At 41.2% G+C, this 14,043-nt stretch overlaps 1 protein-coding gene across 1 annotated transcript in view; it reads right to left on the bottom strand.

Annotated features, from left to right (window-relative positions):
• LOC101846086 overlaps window positions 1-7,850 on the bottom strand; it is a 68,985-nt gene extending 61,135 nt beyond the window's left edge. Inside the window, exon 1 of the mRNA XM_013087062.2 lies at window positions 7,739-7,850. The gene's annotated coding sequence lies outside the window, so the exon portion shown is untranslated. The remainder of the gene's footprint in view (window positions 1-7,738) is intronic.
• Between the last annotated feature and the right edge of the window lie 6,193 nt (window positions 7,851-14,043).

Genomic DNA, 14,043 nt, shown 5'->3' with positions numbered 1-14,043 from the left:
TAGAGAGAGAGAGAGAGAGAGAGAGAGAGAGAGAGAGAGAGAGAGAGAGAGAGAGAGAGAGAGAGAGAGCGTGCGTGGGCACGCGATCGTATCCTAGCACTCAGAACCAGATCTACCAAAATATAGCCACTAAAGTGGAAATACAGATACGAACATAAGCAAAAAAAAACAACGAAATTTCTTACACACTTTAAACAAAGACCACACAGGGATGGCAGAATAACAGGCAAGCAAACAAATCTTTTAAAAGACCAGTGTAAGATTTTTAAAATCCAAAAAAAAAAACGTACCTTCATCCACCTCCTAATCTTTCCACAACTTCAATTTACCGACGGAGATTTTTAAGCTGTCGTATGAACGAAAGTCGTCGCAACAGTTAGAGAAATGATGTGGCAGTTTTTGATCTTACGTCAAAGGACCAAAAAAAAACAACAAACGATTCGACTAAAAATCCAGGAACGTCAAATTTGAGAGATACATGTATTATTACACGATCACGGTGTCCGAGATGAATTGGTTGTTTCCCTTTCTCTGATAAATAATGTGTACTAATCTAATTATTTATTGAGGATGTTGACCGCTACCTAAAAGAAACACAGCATGCCCGTGGCGCCCTCCTTGTTTTAGTAAGAGTTTTACGGCACTTGCAACACAATTAGGTCATATAGATGCCGAAGATAAGAGGTGCAAGACAATAACAACAAGAATTTAAAAAATAAGGACAATGGACGTTTGACAGGAAAGAAGGAGTAAACCACACCAGAGTACCATCCAAACACCCATTTGTGGCGCCTTCCAACCATATGTAAACCCCATCTCTACAACAACAAAGAATAAAATCAAAATTCAAAAGTAAAAGATTTCACTTTTTTTTAAAATGTAGGTATTTATACGCCCCAATCGATATAATTTAAACCATCAAGGAGGCCGGCTAACGACCCTGCCTATCTGGGACAATCGGGGCTGAGATGGATATTGCATACCAAAAGCAAGACCTATGTACTTGACCAAAAAATTCTCCACACTCGAGAATCGAACTCGAGTCTCCTGCGTGCAATAGCGAAGCGCATGCCGGCTGCAAATCAAATGCCGGTCCATTAAAAAAAAAAACACATTTTTTGGTAAGTGTTTTACGGCGCTCACAACTGCATACAGTCATATGAGCGCGCGGGACACATTACATTTTTTCAGATGGTAGGAAATCCTCTCATCGATTTTAGATCACTGAGGGAACCTTAACGTGCGCAACTTGCACACGGGACCTCCGAGATTTTTCGCCCTTGTTCTAGAAGGCTAGGTGTAGATCTTTCCTACCAGAAGATCAGGGGTGTGGCTGAAAGACAGCAGTAAGGAGCCAAGGAGTAGCAGTAGAAAGGCTGCAGAAAGATTCCGGAGCCTAGAGGAGGGCGCAGTGGAGATGAGGTGTGGGCAGAAAGTGGAGACGAAAGCAGTCGACAGAACATTGCTAGAGAGCAGAAAAGGAGGTGAAAGGAGACAATTTCAGAGAACAAATTTTTGCCGTCGCTATCCGGATTCGAACCTGGGAACTTTGAATGAGGGGCGAACACCTTAACCTCTAGGCCACAAGAGCCCCCGCCGGTCCATTTGCAACCCACAGCATTAATTTATGATACATATGTGGTTGGGACGGCGACACTGGGCACAAGAGAGTAGCATACCGTATACTAAAAGAAAGAGGAGAGATAAGGACGACAGATGTTTGATAGGAAGGAAGGAGCAAACCACACCAGAGCACCCACTAACCACCCATCCACACTACTCGTGAATCATGCTGTTTGTTTATATTTGAGTAAAGAGAAGCACGTCGATGCAATAAAGATCATTTAGAGCTGAGGAAAAGTAAGAGTAAGACAGAAAGAAACAACAGAGGGGGAGCAAAGAAGTAGGGCCTGCCAGCGGCGCCCTCCAACCACCCGTTATCATATTGAGTATGTTTAACCAGCCAGATATGTGTTATATTAGTTAAACGTAGCAGATTCTGTCTCAGTTATTGTGCAAGCGATTAATAGACTAGTATGCACATAATGAACACGCACATAGCCAACCACGAAATTAGCGAACACATTTTCAGTCCCCAGTTTCAATACTATTATTGCATTTTTTTTTAAAAACCTGGTTCGTCAGGAAATGGATACTCACCCAGCTCAAGCCCAAAAGTATTGAACTGTGACTGAAATTGATAAGAACTGACAGGTGATATGTCGCCTAGGACCTAGATCTACATGTATTTTTTTGTGTGTGTTTTTTCCGCAGAATAGGGCGGGGAATAGATAACAAGGTTGGTTTTGTTTTGTTTTTATTAGTCCACTGTCCGCATACAGGAGAAATTAAATAGACCTACATTAATTGAGGTAAAACATTTTAACCCTAAGACTCCCCACCTGATCACCCCCCCCCCCTAAAAAAGCACCTGACAAATGGCAAGCAATTTGAATCAGCAAACAATCGTACTTGTGAACGAAAGGTACACGATGGTCACAGATGTTAATTTGTTATATCTATCTATCTATCTATCTATCTATCTATCTATCTATCTATCTATCTATCTATCTATCTATCTATCTATCTAACTATCTATCTATCTATCTATCTATCTATCTATCTATCTATCTATCTATCTATCTATCTATCTATCTATCTATCTACCTATCTATCTATCTATCTATCTATCTATCTATCTATCTATCTATCTATCTATCTATCTATCTATCTGTGTGTGTGTGTGTGTGTGTGTGTGTGTGTGTGTGTGTGTGTGTGTGTGTGTGTGTGTGTGTGTGTGTGTGTGTGAGTGAGTCCGTGTGTATGTGAGTGTGTGTGTGCGTGAGCGTGTGTGTGTGTGTGCGTGAGCGTGTGTGTGTGTGTGTGTGTGTGTGTGCGTGTGTGTGAGTCACAGCACGTTGGAATCAAGCACTCGTCAGGTCAGGTTTTTGGCATATTCATGTTATTGGTATGTATCATCTTAAATCCTGTTCATTTGCCTTGCTTTAGATGAAAAAAAAAATAATTCCCATCAATCTTGAAAAGAAGTCGAGATATTTCCACGAAAAAGAGGGTTTTTTAGTACATTTATGTGTTTAAAACAGAAACACATTCTAATCTTCTTAGACGTATTACTAACCGTTCAGAGTATGAACAGTTCTTCGGGGGTATAATGCTTCTTCGGTCAAACAAAAGAGATAGAAGTGCGGGACAAAAAAATTCGCGGCACACTGCTTATCCTCAAATATTTGTTGGGGGCTCTCGTGGCCTAGAGGTTAAGGAGTTCGCCTCTCATTCAAAGGTCCCGGGTTCGGAGCCAGGTAAAGACAGACACATTTTCTTCTTTAAAATTGTCTCCTTTCCCCTCCTTTCCTGCTCTCAAGCAGTGATCTGTCGTCTGCTTTCGTCTCCACTTTCTGCCCACACCCCCTCACACCCTTTGCCCCCTCCTCTGGGCTTTTGGCTCTTTCTGCAGCCTTTCTACTGCTACTCCTTGGCTCCTTACAGCTGTCTTTCAGCCACACCCCTGAACTTTTGGTAGGAGAGATCTACACCTAGCCTTCTCGGACAAGGGGGAAAACTCTCGGACGTCCCGTGTGCAAGTTGCGCACCTTAAAGATTCCTTGGTGGTCTAAAATCGATAAGAGTAGGCTTCAGCTGCCATCCGGGCAAAATTCAAAATTTCCTACCAACTGAAAATTATGTGTCCCGCAAGCTCATATGACCTTATGCAGTTGCGAGCGCCGTAAAACACTTACCAAAAAAAAATTATTATTATTTCACAGACGATCGTGTCACCCATATGTTGCACAGCAGCAGTTTGTATCAGTTTGTTTCGAGTTATTCATATTTTTTCCACAACATTGAGGCTAGATTTTTTTTTTACTTTATTATTTCACATTTTTTTTTCAAAGTGAAGAACAGCGTAACCCACTCCTGTTCAACGGCGATGCGCTTGTGCCAGTGTGTTTTTTGTTTAAAAAGATCATAAAATGCAATCACCCATGGTTGCAAAAAAAAATAAAGGACAGTAAAAAAAGTTTCTTTCTGCACCATTGATTGTTACAAAACTAAATTTTCCAGTGAATATCCGTTCATTAAGTCTAATGTCACAATAAAAAAAAAAGAAAAAAAGATGAACTTACTTTTATGCTTTTGTCCCAGTCCCAGCTCATGGTATGTTAACCGCCCACTGGAAGTTTTTATTTAAAGCATTTATTTCGGAATTTTGTCGAATGAATACAACAGATGTTTACAAAAATACTGATCTGTTGAGAAAAATTATCGAATTAGTTTAAAAGATAATTGTGAAAAAGTTAGAGAGTCCATGTTCAATAGCTGAGGAGATATAATTTGACAATAAGTTGCGCCACATATTTCTGACCGCACTAAAATACTACCTTTATTCAAGTATCAAGTCGGGGACACAAAATAAAATATATCGTCGTACGGGCCAAGCGGTTTGAGGCTAAGTGCGTGAGAGCTAGCGCACAAGGTATACACACAGGGCTGACATTCCCCTTTTCCTTCCCACTACAGCCAGTTATTAATTTGATCGGGCTCTGGACTCTGTAAAAATAATTAGCATATTCTTTTATTGTAAAGCGCAAATTTCTATGGGCTTTATGAGTTATAACATTACTACCCCAGAAGACCTGATAGTACTCTGAAACAATCTCAATTCCCTGGAAAGCATACAATGGTAACGCAAGGAGCCATTTTACAGGTGCTAAAACATTAGATTTGAAATTGTCTTGAAAATAATTGATTTGCGACAGTTTTAGTGGCTTTATGTGTGATCTGCAGCAAACAGTACAGCAGTTTGACCCCTGAAACAGTGCACCTGTGTGCGGGAGTGAAAGTAAAAATTTACCGAAATTGGGGAGCAAGCTGGATCTAGATCTAGAATCGAAGTGGCTAGCCGTACTTAAGTACAGCGAGACTGAGAGTCTAGCCGTACTTAAGTACGGCTAGACTGCCAGTTTAGCCATACTTAGATCTAGGTTTGGCCCTATCGACTCAAGCCTGTTTAGTACACAAGTCTCATTAGATCTAGATCTAGTAATTATTCAGGTTCAAATACATGCAAGTCAGTAAGGCATCTTCTGCTTTTGTCTGAAATAAAAATACTTTAGGCATTGCTAACTAAAAATTTCATTTACAATTCAGCCATCAATATTAAGTACGGCTAGCCTGACAGCCTAGCCGTACTTATCTTAGGCCCTATAAACATTAGAAAACAGGAGGTTTAAAATACATGCACTGTCATTAAGGCACCTGGTTTCGTCTCAAATGCAAATACTTTAGGTACTGCACATTAAAAATGTATATTTACAATTCAGTAGGCCTATTTTTTGTAACGAAGTGACTATTCGGACTCGAGTCCAAATATGAAAAAATGTTCGAAGTGACTATTCGGACTCGAGTCCGAATATGAAAAAATGTTCGAAGTGACTATTCGGACTCGAGTCCGAATATGAAAAAATGTTATTTCTTGGTAAACAATCGAGATGATACAGGCTTGTGCATTTGAACGAATCAGTCTTTTTTTTTTTACACAGCTCATAATATGCAGGTGCCAGGTGGTCTGCTAATCTTCAATTTTACCTTTTTCTACAACAAAGAAAGTGGAAAATATGGGGGGGGGGGGGGGGCGTATCAATGAGGTGGCGGGCATCGGATCGGCAGAAAACGTGAGGGGAAACTAAAAAATGGCGGAAAATGGGAAGCCCTGAACGTTAGATCTTTAGAACGAAGACACTTCCTTTTTTCGGGACCCGAGTCCGAATAACATTTTTTCATATTCGGACCTGAGTCCGAATAAGAATTTTTTTTATTCGGACTCGAGTCCGAATATGAAAAAATGTTATTCGGACTAACGACAGCCAAAAATGTTATTTGGACTCTGATTCTTGTCCAGCATGACATCACTTCCGACTTCCTGTGACTCGTGACTCCGACTTCCTGTCCTGCCTCACTCGTGACTCGCCTCAGGCTGGGTAGAGACCGGGATCACTTCGGGCAAAATGGCGTTTAGTGCAGGAGCCGAGTTTTTATCTTACGATGAATTTGAGGCCGGCCTGAAAAGTTATGGCGTTTCTAATAAATGTTTATTTGTCAAGAGGTCACCAGAAGCAATTAAAGATGGCTCCTTAGCGTGTGTCGGGGTCGGAAGGGCGGCCTGCACACGTGTCGCTGTGTGAGCGTGTCGGGGAAGAGGGGGGGGGGCACTGTCCGTCCGTGCGTTGAACGTCGCATACGCGTCATCTTTTATCCCCCCGCAACTGATCATTATTACAATAATAAGCTAGTCTTGACGTAGATCTACGTAATGAATTGTGCGCTGGTCTATAGAATCAAAAGTTGCCGTATGCTCGGCTCTACATAGCAACACAACTTTTTCTTGGTAAACAATCGAGATGACACAGGCTTGTGTATTTGAACGAATCGGTCTTTTTTTTTTACACAGCTCACAATGTGTAGGAGCTAGGTGGTCTGCTTATCTTCAATTTTACCTTTTTCTACAACAAAGAAAGTGGGAAACATAGGGGGTCGGGGCGTATCAATGAGGCGGCGGTCATTTGATCGGCAGATAAAGTGTGGGGGAAACTAAAAAATGGCGTAAAATTGGAAGCACTTAATGTTAGATCTATAGAACGAAGACACTTCCTTTGAGTCCGAATAACAACAGCCTTTTTGTAAATGGTCAGTCTAGCCATCATTTAACCCTGGAAGCGCGCAGGCCCTATATAAAGGGCGTGAGCCGGGCTACCCGGGAAGCGCGCACGCCCTATATATAAGGCTGACCTATTTCGACCGGGAAGCGCGCAGGCCCTATATAAAGGGCATAGACGCTGACCCTTTTCAATGGAAAATTCCAGTGTTCCTTATATGGAAAATGACGTAGTCAATTACAGGCCAAAGTTATAAATCGTGACCAATGACTTTGCAAGTTATCTTGACCTCGTAGAGCGTCTCTTGGTCCAGATATCAATCGATAAAGTGACGCGGTCCGGCTGAGCGACTACACGCTATGTGTTATCACTTGTTTCGCAGTGCTCATGTACTAATTGTTGAGTCTATCGCGTTCTCGGCTTTGTTTGTATTTATTTGATCGCTGATTATTTTTGAATGGCTCACTCTATCAGCTTAAAGAAAATATATGCTTTTATATGCTTTTTATCATCCGTTGAGCCGTAAATGGTCATTTTTCAGTAGCAGGTATACATTTCGCGTATCTCAGCTGTTTCCCCCCGCCAAACCCCCATGTTTACAACTGATTGGCCGTGGAGGCGGGGCATTTTTGGCTGGTTACTTCCGGTGAAACGCTGAGCGCTTCTAGATCTAGGGTTAAGAATAAGTACGGCTAGACTGCGAGTCTAGCCGTACTTCAAAGTACTTGAAGTACGGATATAATATATCTAGATATAGATCTATATATATCTAGATCTAGATCTAGGTCTAATCTATATCTATATATCTATATCTAGATTATATCTTCTAGATTCTAGATCTAGATCTAGATCTAGATCTAGAGCTAGATTCTAGATCTAGATCTAGATTCTAGTATCTAGATCTAGATCTAGATTTCTAGATTAGATCATGATTTGTTGAGCCTTCCTTCAACTTCAGTTCAGTCAGTGAGGAGTGGTGTAGAATCTAGAAATAGATCTAGATTCTAGATTTAGTCAAAAAAATGAAAGAATAAAAACAAAAAATAACAACAGCGTGGACATACTTGATGGCATAGCCCTGAATCAGTCCAACAGGGCAGAAAATAGAAATTTCTTCAGCCTTCACCAGATGGAACGACCTGCGATCACTCAAAATTGTAAACAAGCCAAGCAAGACGGACGAAGGGAAACAACTGCACCCTAGTGATGGGCAGGTATCGATACCAGGTACTCGATACTTAGATACATATGGTTATCGGTATCGGTACCGATACCTGCTCTAAACATCGATACCTGTGTGCTATTTATCCCACGGCTGCCAGAGCAAGTGACTTGGGCCTTGAGAATTTTTTGTTTATCAAAACTGATAAGTTTTCGTAGGGGGGCAAGCTTTTTAAATGAATCTAGTGATTTCTTAACAAAAAGAGAGAAGTTTTTCATGAAATGTATCTAGTGATTTTGCAAAATCTTCACTGACAACCCTGATTTATCCTCATTGGTTTAATTTGAAGTTGCTAAAAATCTGGTAAATCGAATTGCCTTTTGTGTTTTTATTTTCCAATACTAACATTTTCTGCAAAGTTGACTTTCCTCCCATACTTCTCTTAATTTTTGTTTTTATTCTCATATTTGGGTATTTATCTCTCTCTCTCTCTCTCTCTCTCTCTCTCTCTCTCTCTCTCTCTCTCTCTCTCTCTCTCTCTCTCTCTCTCTCTCTCTCTCTCTCTCTTTCACAAATAATTTTTGTTTGAGTCTCAGCTAAATAGTAACAACTTGTATAGACACGATTACCTAAATACTTGGAAAAGTATAGTTGTATTTTTGTCTTTACTTATTACCCCCGCGTATGTTACCAATGGTATTAGGTTTCGAGGTATCGGTATCGATACCTTGAAATAGTACTAGGTATCGACATCGATATCTAATTTGTGGTATCGGCCCATCACTACTGCACCCGTTATTCAACTACTTTTCCTGGTATTGTTACCCACTAAATCTATTTTGGTATCGACTACTGAATCCCGAATACTTCTGTCCCCGTGGTTTTATGCTCTCAGTATAATAGAAAAATGTGATAATTTTTTGCATAAATGTCTGATTATTTTCCTTTATCATGCTTTGTTAAAATTAAGAGAATCATATAATTTTACATTTTTTGGCTCAGTTTGCATAATTTCAGATTTTTTTTGGGCCTAAAATCGCGGGGACAGATATATTGTTTCCTGGTGACATTTTTATTTGTATCATGTTTTGTTTTCTCTCAAGCGTAGATTTTAAAAAAACATCCATGCACATGTAATACTAACATGTGCTCTCCATCTTCTGAACTGATTTTCGATTATGATATTATCCGATGATATTATCATTCAGTTGTCTATTTCCACATCAACAAGGAATATAAAAGATCGTATTTGGGGTATTTGTTCAATTACCAAGGATCGAACACGTACGATCTTTGGTAGTACCAAAGATGGTACATAACAAGATAGTTCACTTGGCCAAAAAGTGTCCGCGGAAGTCTGCGCATTAGTTCAGATGTCACTGCAGTCCACAGAATTCTACACTTAGAATTCTGTGCTGCAGTCTTAGTTTTGAAGCTCCCGTTCGTTTCTCCAGAAGAAGAAGAATAGCACCCCCTTGTACACCAGCTGTTGCGGTTCGCTCAGATGGAGTTTTGGGTTTATTATTTTATTTTAATGAATTCTCGCCTCTTGTTCCCAAGCCAAATTAAACGAAGAAAACAGTCGCCCCTTCCACCTGAAGAGGATTTTTGTCAGCATAATCATTTAAAACGGAGTTATTCCGAAATTTTAATTATAGTTTGTAAAAAAAACCTCGTTAGTTTCACCATTCACTTTGATTTATCCCCCACACAAGTAGGGTAGCTCTGTTCGCAAAGCGGGCGCTTCTTCGAAGAGCGCGCCACCAGATTTGGGGGACAGTTTTTTAAAATTTTGATTGGTTCAAAGATAGGAGTGAACCATCTTGTTATCCAAAATCTTTGCTAAAATACTAACAATATAGTAAATAATAGTTCGAATATGCCTACGTTCTAAGACCAGTTGATTTGGGTTAGATTTGATTAAAGTGAAAACAAAAACATCCTACAATACCCCTCCCCCCCTTTCCGCCCTTTTTCCAATACCCTTTTCCTTAAAAATTAAACCTACATAATCGAACAAGTTCAAACAAACATAAAACTCATTGAAGTATATATTTCAACGGGAGCAATATTATATTGTGTTTTTGGGTCTTTTGTCTGAATGTGTGAGTGTGTGTACATGTGTGTATGTGTGTGTGTGTGTGTGTGTGTGTGTGTGTGTGTGTGTGTGTGTGTGTGTGTGTGTGTGTGTGTGTGTGTGTGTGCGTGTGTGTGTGTGCGTGCGTGTGTGTGTGCGTGCGGATTTTTAAAGTTTTGTGGCAACGTATCCTCAAATATCTCTTTATCGGGTGAATCAATGTCACCCGTAGGCCTACCTTGCACAACAGTTTTGTATCAATTTGTCTTAACTTATTCATATTTTCCCACTACAACTGAGGTTAGGTCAAAAAAAATTTATTTTTGCTTCATAAATGCCTATATACATTAGGGTCTAGGCTACTGATGAAATAGAATTGTTCACAGCCCTTAGCCTATAAATAAATATGCGCGCTTCTCACACACATTTTGCAAACACATACACAGTCCACTAATGACCCTTTTTATTGGCAAAACCTGTTAAGCTTACGAATAATTAATTTTTTTTGTGAACTCATTTTTGCGTTACAAGTGAAACCGTCCATCAAATGAAGAAAAGTTGCTCATGGACCCCAACTCTCTGGTATCCATTTTATGCGACATCTTTGGTGTATTTTCCTCTTTTCTTTCTTTCTTTCTTTCTTTCTTTCTTTCTTTCTTTCTTTCTTTCTTTCTTTCTTCTCCTGTCTCTTCTTCCACCGTTGCCTCTATGTGCAGTGAAACTACGCGTCGTCATCCAATCCAAAGAGTGGGCGCCTCGTTGACCTTGAGGTGCAATCCGTGTGGAGGGAAATCGGGTACCTGGTTGTTGAGGTGAGATCAGTCTGAGGACTGTCCCTCGCCAACACACCTCTTCCGCCCAGGTTTTCCTCTTCGACGGGAAGATGGCATGGCCCATGCCACTAAATCGGATGAGAGCTGAAACCCCTTCAGTCACTGGGCCAATCTTGACGGGAGGGTCTTGTACACTCTCATGAAGAGTATAACTCCGGGGTAGCCCTGGCACAGCTCCGGCTATCCGAACCATGTTTCCCCTTGTTGAGCTTGGTGGCGGGCGGGGATCCCCGGTGTCGAATCCAGAAAACATTATCATCGAATCTAAACTTACGAAAGATTCATTCCCAGCTCCCAACGTAGCGATAGAGTCTCGACTCGCGAAAGCGTGTGCGGCCGCCAAGCCGAGCAAACGGTCCTCAGCTGCTGAAAAAAGGCACCTCAGCCTCAACGGCTGCCTCTGCCCTCCCTCCCCCCAGGGAGCTTCCGTGGCAGCCATATTTGACCATCTGCCCCATCGATGCGCAGAAGAAGATCACAGATCTTCACCTTTTCAAGACTGGTGGTGCTCTACATTGGGATGCATCCCTACGAATGTTCAAAAGCTGTCCTCTGGTGTACTCTTCGTCAAGTGCGCATCGGGAAAAGAACTCTCCGGACTTGAAAGGCTCACAACCGTCGGTGGTATTCCTTGTGTATCTGAGCGACACGACAAATGCAACCAGTCGAAGTCGTGGTCAGAAGCCATGAGCTTAAGGGCTGCTCCAATAAAAAAAAATTGTGGCTAACAGCGAGGGTGTAGTCGGTGTCCGCCGGATAACTCTTCGGCGGGGTGAGACCACCCTTGAAAGGAACACATTGTTCTAACTTTTGATTCGAGCCACCGTTCAGGCATCATACTTGGTCCTAGACTTTCGACCCTATTTGCCAAACCACCTGTACTGCTTCCAGTGTCAGACCTATGGCCATAGTCTATATTAATATCGACGTTCTGCCCCGTCTTCGCTTTGGCAAGATCGGGCATACTGAAAAGGAATGCAAGGCTAGCCCTTGCTGTCCGAATTGCCACGGCCAGCATACAGCATTCAGTAAGGAGAGCCCGACTTGGCTTCAAGAACGCTCCATTTAGGAACATAAGGCACGAAATGGCTGTTCCTTTCAGGAAGCCAGGGAAACTGCCAATTGCGACTCCGGTCTCTGGCCGGTCATATTATGCGAAGGCAGTCCGGCCAGTCACGAGGTCGCCCAGTACCTTTGCTACCGACCCCGCCCCCTAATGGTCAACAAGCCCAAAACAACAGTGAAATTGTGTATTAAAATAAAGGGTCCCTTCTACCCTAGTGGCACCCACCTTTCGGGTGCCACCCCTTCACCGTTTTGAGGTTCTAAATTTCACCAAACGCTTTTAGAAATATGTCACAAATACATACCAAAATCATATACAAAACCCCGGAAGAACAAAGTCTGGTTCAAACTGCATGCCTTGGGAGTGTGATGATGCCGTAAAGAAAAAGAAGACGGCACCAGGAAAACCATCGAAAACAAAATGAAGGGCCTAATCCCATACCAAGGCTAAGCCACATTTTGCTAAAATAAATAATAAAGCTTTAGGTACCAGCAGAATCCTTCGGGAAAGCCGTATCTAATAAGGTTTATATTTATGTCGGTCGTTACACTTTCAGTAATGAATATAAAGTTACCCTTTTTGTAAGTTCCAAACTGTAGTAGGCAACGAATAGCTTTGTTTTAAAACAGTTGTAGTTCTAGAATCTGGAATCAGACTTTTGTCTTCATACAAAATATTTAAGTCAATGTTATGTTGGTTGATCGACTCTCAGTAATTAAGGTTATCTATATGTTTTGTAGATGCCAAATTGTTTTAAACAACGCATAACCATTTAAAAAATATTAGTTGTGGAAGCCTGAAGCAGCTTTACTTTCAAGTAAAGTTTTCATCCTAGTATTTAGGTCGGTCGTTAAATTTTCAGTAGCAGATGCAATCTTTACTTTGATGTCAGTTCTAAAGTTCAATATGGAAAATTGTAACTTCATTCTGGAACCCAACTTTGATATCAAAAGGTGGGAAAAGCTTTATTTTTAACATAAATATAAATAGTTAAGACTTAATGTCGGTCGTTATTATACTTTCCGAAATGGATGAATGTTTACTTTTTGACCAGTTCCAAACTGTAGTAGGCAACGAATAGCTTTGTTTAAAAACACGGTGGGGTTCTAGAAGCTGGAATCAGATGTCTCCATACAAAATATTTAAGTCAGTATAAGGGCGACCACTTAGAGAGCGCCGTTCGCTCACGTTCACGTAAGCGCACTGCCCGAAGCAGTGGAATTAAAAGAATCCCTAAATGAAAACCGTTGCGTCCCACATATATAAAGCTGTCATTGAGGACGCTCCAGTTGAGGAGCAGCACTGACGTTTCTCGCGGAATCCAAGCTACATTCTGTCCAAGGCCGTCTAAAGCTGTCTGTAGCCTTGTTTTCACGTTGCGGTTGTACCAAAGCAGTGCTTCTTCTTACGCCTTTAGTTGGAGGGAGCAAGTGATTCTAACATGGACTCAGATGCGGTCATATCAGTGTACGTTTGAACTCCCGTATGGGACAAACGTAACAAAGTCTACTTTGTATGTATTTTGACCGGTAGGATACGAATATGTACAGTGTTATTGAACGCCATTTAAAACACAAAATGACAAAGAATGATGATGACGATGGTGATGGTGATTATAGAACCGTTCACTGCCCCCTCCCCACTCCCCACTCCCCCTCCCCGCTCTCTCATAATTTGTCCAGCGGGATCTAGTTATTATTGACTATTATTGACTAAAGGATTCTGGGCGAAATAAGAGGTAAAAAATGTCTCTCACGGCTTTAGCATTATACACGTATTAGTGATTCTACTAGCAAGCTCCCATGCCACATCTGATCACGGGAATGACACTTTTACTTTTATTAAGATTTTGGACAACGCCTTCCCTGTCTATGAAGAATGCATACACCCTGATGTCAAACGGCCTGGTGTAACATCGTTCTCTATGTGGGGTTAAGCAGGCTCCTTTCAAAGCTGAAGCGGCTGACAGCACGGCTGTTAAAAGTACGGCCTCTAGAGGCTTTCACTTTGTGGTCGCCCTTATGTTGATTGATCGACTCTCAATAATTGATGTAATCTATATGTTATAGTTGATACCAGTTTGTTGTAAACAATTATAACTAAAAAAAATATTAGTTGCGGTGTTCAAGCTGGAAGCAGCTTTCTTTTCATGTATGTATTACCCAAATTTTTTGGTCGGTCGTTACACTTTCAGTAGCAGATGTAATCTCTACTTTGTCGTCAGTTCCATG

This window comes from Aplysia californica, unplaced genomic scaffold, assembly GCF_000002075.1.
Source record: "Aplysia californica isolate F4 #8 unplaced genomic scaffold, AplCal3.0 scaffold00539, whole genome shotgun sequence".
NCBI lineage: Eukaryota > Metazoa > Mollusca > Gastropoda > Aplysiida > Aplysiidae > Aplysia > Aplysia californica.
The sequence above is the reverse complement of the archived record's forward strand: the minus strand, read 5'-3'. Positions and strand labels throughout refer to the sequence as shown.